Source organism: Camelina sativa, chromosome 12, assembly GCF_000633955.1.
Source record: "Camelina sativa cultivar DH55 chromosome 12, Cs, whole genome shotgun sequence".
NCBI classification, from domain to species: Eukaryota; Viridiplantae; Streptophyta; class Magnoliopsida; order Brassicales; family Brassicaceae; genus Camelina; species Camelina sativa.
In genome coordinates, this window is record NC_025696.1 from 1528714 (window position 1) to 1536632 (window position 7919).

Below are 7919 nucleotides of genomic sequence, written 5' to 3' on the forward strand. Positions count from 1 at the left end.
TCTGATTGGTTGAACTTATTAAAAGTAAAAATTTCTTAATATGCGTGCTTTACTTAAGACATCCTATATTTTGAAACGGAGAGAGTATTGTTTTACGATTGTTGTTAAGCCTTCTCTTCTTCGTATTGTTGCCCTCTGGACCCAAAATAAACAAAACTGTAATGTTTCCCTTTCCGACACAAGTCCCTTCTCCCTTCATCTTTTTCTATAACATTTATTTATTTTCCCACTAAAAATAAATTCACTTTTATTTTGTGCGGAGATTTTTCAAATATATAATAATAATTGTTTCATTATAGAAACAAATTGAGATGATGTAAAGGATGACGAATTTATATCAAAAGGAAAAAAAAAATACGAATCTAACAAATCAGATCTTAATTTTATAGAAATAACCAAAATGTGTAATAATAGTTGGCTCCAGCACTTTTGTTGTAGTCAGAAACGAAACGCCATCTCGGGTCACAGAGTCTGCGTTACACGCGCTTTAGTATACAAGAGAGAAGAAGTGTGATCGGACACGTAAAAGGAAGAGCGCGTGAGAATGAAAATACGAGGTAAGAGAGTGTGTGGGGTCGGCCTCACTACTCTTTTCATTCATTGGTGGATGAAAGAGGGAAAAAGTGGACCCCACCGGTTTGTCCGTACTAAATGGATTGATCTTTTCTGGTAACATTTTCCTTTTTCTCTCTTAATTCCTTTTTTCCTCTTTTTGATTTTTAAACTAATACTACGATTATTTTATTTTTTGTAGTTAAATCACTAATTAGGCACATGTATTTACGTTTATATCCTTGTGAATTCCTCGTTTTAATTTTTTCAAATCAACCCCCCTACTGATTTATGATATATGATGATGGGCCACTCGATTCTCTCTATGTAGTAATCTTTGTTTTCTTTAAAAGAATTTATTTAAGCCCGAATAATAAAATCTTCCCAAAATTGGATCAATTATAAACTACTGTATGCGGTTGGTTATATTATATTTCAAACTAAACCAAGACGACAATTTAGCCGAACCAGTTGTGAGGTAATCCGTAATCTGAATGAAAGACTTTTTTTTTTTTTTTTTAATTTTAAAGACTGAATGGACCCGACAAATTGAATGCCTAACCTAAAGCAAAGCAATTCATAATTTTTGCACCAAATCAAGACGGTAAGTAGCTTATGCGATCTGGGAACAAAAAAAAGGAACGACAATTTTGTAAAGCAACTTGTGTGTTAAACAAGTGAGCTATTTCCCCTTTGGTTTCTTTCTCTCTTGCGGGTGTTTTGGTTTTATAGTTAATCCTGATTAGGTTCGAAATCTTCATTGTCATGTTCTACATGTACAACTGTATATATTAAACACATCATACCCATATATATAGGTTGTTATTTCATTTTAATATATGCTAGGAAAATAGTAATCATCAAAATAGTTTCGTAGTAAGCATATAAAATGCATATATATGGTGGAGTTTTCACTTTATTAACATGTTTAGAAAACGAAAGCAATGTAGATCGTTAAATTCTACGGTTAATAAACCATATTTTAGAGACTAGCTAGTAGACTTTTTGTTTTGTTCTGGTTAATAGATTAGTCAAATAAACCAAGCAAGCAATTAAATATAGTCTGATGATGATAAATGAGTTTTTAAAAACGTTGAACTTATATTATTGTATACTACTATCTCTTTATGTATAGATCCAAAGCCTTTGGTTGGAACAACTAGCTCATTAAGAAAACATATAGTTTAAGATACATATTGAATTGTGATTTCAAACACATGAAAAGTTTTGGGCAAAGTAATAGATATAGAAAACTTGCACCAATCCAGCCTCAACCAATATAAATGACAAACTTGAAATAAGTTAGTCGTCCCATTTAGAAAAACTTTATTATAACATAACTCTTTATATAGTGAGAACCCTATTACTTGCTTGTCTTAAAGGAATTGCTGTTTATGGAACTCCACTTTAAATAAACATATAAATAATCTATTTAGTAATTAGTAAGTAGTAGTATAGAAAACTTAAGATCCCATCTTCTCTACTTTAATTTGCCCGATCATGAAAACACCTATTTATTGTACAGAAACATACATCTTTAACATATATAGATGTATGCGTGATCTATTTGTATATGTAACCTTATTACCCTTTTTTATTCATATTGACAAGAAAAAAAAACAAACAAAAAAGCTTTTAAAGTAATAATCAAAATTTGGCAAAATTGTGGGGTTTTTAAGTAATCTATTAGATAAATCATTATCTAGGGGGAAAAAAATGCCTTTTATAGGATTGCTTACCGAACCAAGCCGTGGACTTCACTTTCTTAAAACATGAAATTACATATTAAAGGAATCTTTTGATTAATCAAAGAAGATGGTTTGCCTACATAGATAATAATGAAAGTGGAAATATTTTATTTTTAAAAAAAGAAACTCCAATACGAGGAATTGTTTCGAATATAATCTTTTTTCCAAAGAAAGCAAGTGGTTAGAATAGAGAGAGAGAATAATATTATTATTATTTAAATAAATTAAATAAACAGTGAGAAGAAAGAGAGGAAAGGGCAGTGGAAGTAAATATAAAGGAAAGGATAAAAATGAAAGCTTTCGTAGAAGCAAACTCTTTTATAAACAAAATAAAAAAAAAGTTTTTTTTTTCCTTGTAATATCTCTCTCTTATTACTATCTTTATATTTCATTTTTAATTTTCTACCAACCAAAAGCTTTTGGTTTCTCTTATTTAGCTTCTAACCTTGAGGAGAATCAAACCAGAGGATTGAAGTCTCTCTGAGAAAACCTTTCAAAAACATTATCTACCAAAAAAAAAAAATGTGGGATCTAAACGACTCACTAAGAGAAGAAGAATCTGAAGAGTTTTGTTATTCTTCACCAAGTAAACGGGTCGGATCTTTCTCTAATTCAAGTTCCTCTGCTGTTGTTATCGAAGATGGATCCGATGATGACGAGCCTCCTAACCGGGTCAGACCCAATAATAACCCACTTGTTACACATCAGTTCTTCCCTGAGATGGATTCTAACGGCGTTGTAGGAGACTGGTGGTGTTGTTGGTGGTTCTGGCTTTCCTCGGGCTCACTGGTTTGGTGTTAAGTTTTGTCAGTCGGATCTAGCTACCGGATCGTCTACCGGTAAAGCTACCACCGTGACCGCTGCTGCCGTGGTGGAACCGGCTCAACCGTTGAAAAAGAGCCGGCGTGGACCAAGGTCAAGGAGTTCTCAGTATAGAGGTGTTACGTTTTACCGGCGTACCGGAAGATGGGAATCTCATATTTGGTAATTTTATTTATTTATTAAGTGTTATTTTGTATTAATCTCATCTCTCTTTTTTTTTTAATTTTTTTTGATTAATCGATCTTTACTAAACCGATTTTAATTACAAAACCGAATTTAACTATAGTTTTGTTCCTTATGTTTCTCTGAAATTCAGGGACTGTGGGAAACAGGTTTACTTAGGTAATTTTTTTTTGTATTCCCATTTTTTTTTTTTTTTGGTGTTGAAAAATGTCATCGTAATTATTATTTTTTTATTTTTTAATTTAAATTTCTGAATAGGTGGATTTGACACTGCTCATGCAGCTGCTCGGTATGTTTCTCCCTTTGACTCTCTCTTAAAAAAAAAAAAAAAGAATAAAATATAATAATATCGATTTTTATACAGACATATAAATCAAAGTTTTTTTATTTTGTAGAGCATATGATAGAGCTGCTATTAAGTTCCGTGGAGTGGAAGCTGATATCAACTTCAACATCGAAGATTATGATGATGACTTGAAACAGGTGTTAAATTACTTCCTCTATAAGACTATATAAACTATATATAAGATTTTCTAATATTTTCAAAAGATTGTTATTAATATTGAAAATTGAATTTTTATATAGATGACCAATTTAACCAAGGAAGAGTTTGTCCACGTACTTCGCCGACAAAGCACAGGCTTCCCTCGAGGAAGTTCTAAGTATAGAGGCGTTACTTTGCATAAGTGTGGTCGTTGGGAAGCTCGAATGGGTCAATTTTTAGGCAAAAAGTAATCTCTCCTTATATTCTAATATCATCATTCAAACACTTCTTCATCTTTGTTTCTTGTTATATTTTTTTTTTGACGATCTTTGTTTCTTGTTATATTTAACTTGAGTTTTTGGGTTCTTGAAATCTTTAAAATATTATTTAGGTATGTTTATTTGGGTTTGTTCGACACGGAGGTCGAAGCTGCTAGGTAATAGTCTCTCTGTTTGATTCTACACACACATTGTTTAAATCGTGTAAATGTGTTTTTTTTTTCCTTTACTAATTGATTTCCTTTCTATATAATAACCACAGAGCTTACGATAAAGCGGCAATCAAATGTAATGGCAAAGACGCCGTGACCAACTTCGACCCGAGTATTTACGATGAAGAACTCAATGCCGGTACAACAAATTTTCATTTTAATCGAGTAAGTTTGTTTTAACCCAAAACAGAATTTGGTTTAATGATTTTTGAATTTGTTGTGCATAATAGAGTCATCAGGGAATCCTACTCCACAAGATCATAACCTCGATTTAAGTCTGGGAAACTCGGCTAATTCGAAGCAAAAGAGTCAAGATATGCGGCTCAAGGTAGGGTTTAATCATATTTTAATTTCTAACCTTAATATGTAGTGTTTAGTTTTTGTTATAAACATGTTTTGTTTTGTTTTGTTTTAAGATGACGCAACAACAACAAGATCTCCACTCTAATGAAATTCTCGGATTAGGTCAAACCGGAATGCTTAACCATATCCCCAATTCAAATCACCAGGTGAGTTAAAACCACAAAAGAGTACTAATTTAAAAAGATATAATTGTATATTAACATTTTTCTTTTTGTTGTAAATATTAGTATCCGGGCAGCAGCAACATTGGCAACGGAGGCGGATTCTCACTGTTTCCGGGGGCTGAGAACCACCGGTTTGATGGTCGGGCCTCTACGAACCAAGTGTTGACAAATGCTGCAGCATCATCAGGATTCTCTCCTCATCATCACAATCAGATTTTTAATTCTTCTCCTACTTCTCATCAAAATTGGCTGCAGACAAATGGCTTCCAACCTCCTCTCATGAGACCTTCTTGAATCTTTTTAAAAATATTTTAAATTTTTCTTTATATATAAGAAACAAAATTCGGAAGAAAATGAACCTTTAAATCTCCATGTGTTCTCTTCTTGGTATTAAATTAATTATCGGCTTATCTTTTGTCTATTTTTTTTTTTCTTTCCCTTAAACCTCTTCTTGTTAAATAGGCTGAGATAATATTATTCCAGAGATGGGATATATAATATTATATCTCTATATGGGAAATTGGATAAGTGTATGATTTGAGATGTTCTGACTAAAAAGGTTGAGATGAGATTTGTCAATGAGTTGTCTTTTGTTGTTTCTTCTCAATACATTTATTAAGATTTTTTTAAAACATTACTGCTTTATATGTTACCTGCACCTATCTACATATGTGTTCAGTCCTAACTTGTTTTGTTATTCCTCTTTCATATCTATTCAATTCATATTTTCCCACATTTATTTAATTTTAAAAAAAAATTCTTGGAAGTTATGTCACCCAATTACTTTTTTATTCAACACAGCATAGTTAGTTATTCAGATATATATATATATAGTTTTTTTTTTTCGTTTGTTACATTCTATAAATAAAAAGTTTGGCATGTGGGCATAAACACATGGTTTCACTTTTGCTGCATTGGTTTGATAAAGTTGGACTCACCATAAATCGAATCCTAAAATACTTTTTATGTTCACTTTCTAACCATAAAAATCCTATAAATTGAAACACACTGAATATGGTTCAACTCATTTAAATGCCAAATGGAAAGGTTGAACCACACTCGCAAAATTGACTTAAAATTTCAGTTGTTTTACATAAATATAGTTTTCTAACCTTTTATAATCAAAATATGTTTTTTTGACCTCCATTTCAATACTTTTGAGTTTTTGATCATCACAGCTAGCACAAATTATTCAATCACTTTGTAACGTTTTATGAATTAATGTGGGTCAACCATAAGAAAAATTACGAATTTACCTAGTTTATACTATATTCAAAGTTGTAGTATCAATCATCATAGAAAGTAAAAAAGAGAAAATGATATTTTTTTGGTTTTGTCCATTTTGTAGATATTTTACCGACAGAACAAAAAAAAACAGCGATATTAATTTTTTTACAGCACATTAACGGTGAGACGAGAGAGAGAATCAGAAGTAGTTTGGTACTGATGTTTCCCTAATGGAGTAAGAAATAATACTCACAGTTATTTTACGATCTCAACAAAAAGTTAAAATGAATATCAACCGCAAGATCTCTTTTTCCTTTTTCACAGTCTCTGAATACAAATCATAATGCCTACAATAAGCTATGAGACCGTTAGTTAAAATACTAGTAGTATATTCCAAGACTAATAAATAATTATGTAATTTTTATAAAAAAACAAGAATATGGGAAATGTAAATTTTTAGGTATATAGAGAGAAAAGAGGCAAATAAAAATTGAGGATTATTAGGGATGAGTGGTCATTTTCAAGTAATGTGTCCTTTGAATCAGTTTCTCTCTCTATCTCTCACACAGAAACCCAAAAGAAGTCAGACATTGTTATAATGGTGAGAGAGACTTCTCGGCTTCACTTCCTTTCTCCTCTTTTTAATTCTCTTTCTAATAAAAAAAGTTATTAATTCTTCTATTTAATGTTTCTTCTTACTCTTATTCATGAATCCTTTACTCGATTTTACTTTTGTTCTCTATGTAATCATATTCCTCCTTAAAATCTTGGTTCATCTATTTGGTTACATAGTTATATACGGAGTGCTCCTTATTAATTACCTTTGCGTTTTTTTTTTTACATGATACTAGATATAAAGTTAACTTTGACAATACACTTTCCCCCTACAATGACATTCTGACTATTTATTTACCTAATAGATGATACAAAACCAGGAGTTGTATGAATTTTGTAGCAAGTGTCTTTTTTATTGACCGGAATAACTTGAATGTTTCAGTTGTATGAATTTTATATAGCAAGTGTCTTTTTTATTGACCGGAAGAACTTGAACTCTTTAGTTGTATGAATTTTATAGCAAGTGTCTTTTTTATTGACCGGAAGAACTTGAACTCTTTAGTTGTATGAATTTTATAGCAAGTGTCTTTTTTATTGACCGGAAGAACTTGAACTCTTTAGTTGTATGAATTTTATAGCAAGTGTCTTTTTTATTGACCGGAAGAACTTGAATTTAAGTCCATTCGAAACTATATCAGTAAATAGTAATTGAAAATATCGATTATCTTAATAAAAATACTACTAGTATATTCCCTTTTCTTACAAAGAATATCGCTTTGATACTTTTCATCGTATTAATTTCACAAATCAATTTGATATAGAATAAATGTTTTTTTTTTCATAGTATAATACAACGTTATAATGTTGCAATTATCTATTCTTAAACGAGTCATAAACGATGCAGTTTATTGACACGTCTTCTCGTTCGTTGTCATCAAGTATTTCACAGTATATATAATATAGCAGTACCTTATGAGTTATGGCATAAGCATTAATCAAACGAAACAGATTTTTTTTTCCTTTTAATGAACCTCAACCTACCAATCAATACCTTAAACTATTCATGAATTTAGTTGGCTCATACATGGACTACCTACTATTTTACCTTTATAGTATAATGATACTGTCTTCCATTGGTTATGTAACAAACTAACAAAGTATAGAATATACAATATTTTTTTTGTCAAATACTACTAGAATGAAGCCACAAATCATTCAATGGCGGTTGAGCACCGCGACGCATTTAGTTAACTGTTATTTTGAATTATTTTTCTTTCCAGTGGAAATTTGTAATTCACGTGGATCACGTCGTAACAACAGTTTCCTATTTG

The 7919-nt window shown here is 31.1% G+C and overlaps 1 pseudogene; it reads left to right on the forward strand.

The window, feature by feature from the left end:
• Positions 2630 to 5385, forward strand: LOC104729449 (annotated as a pseudogene).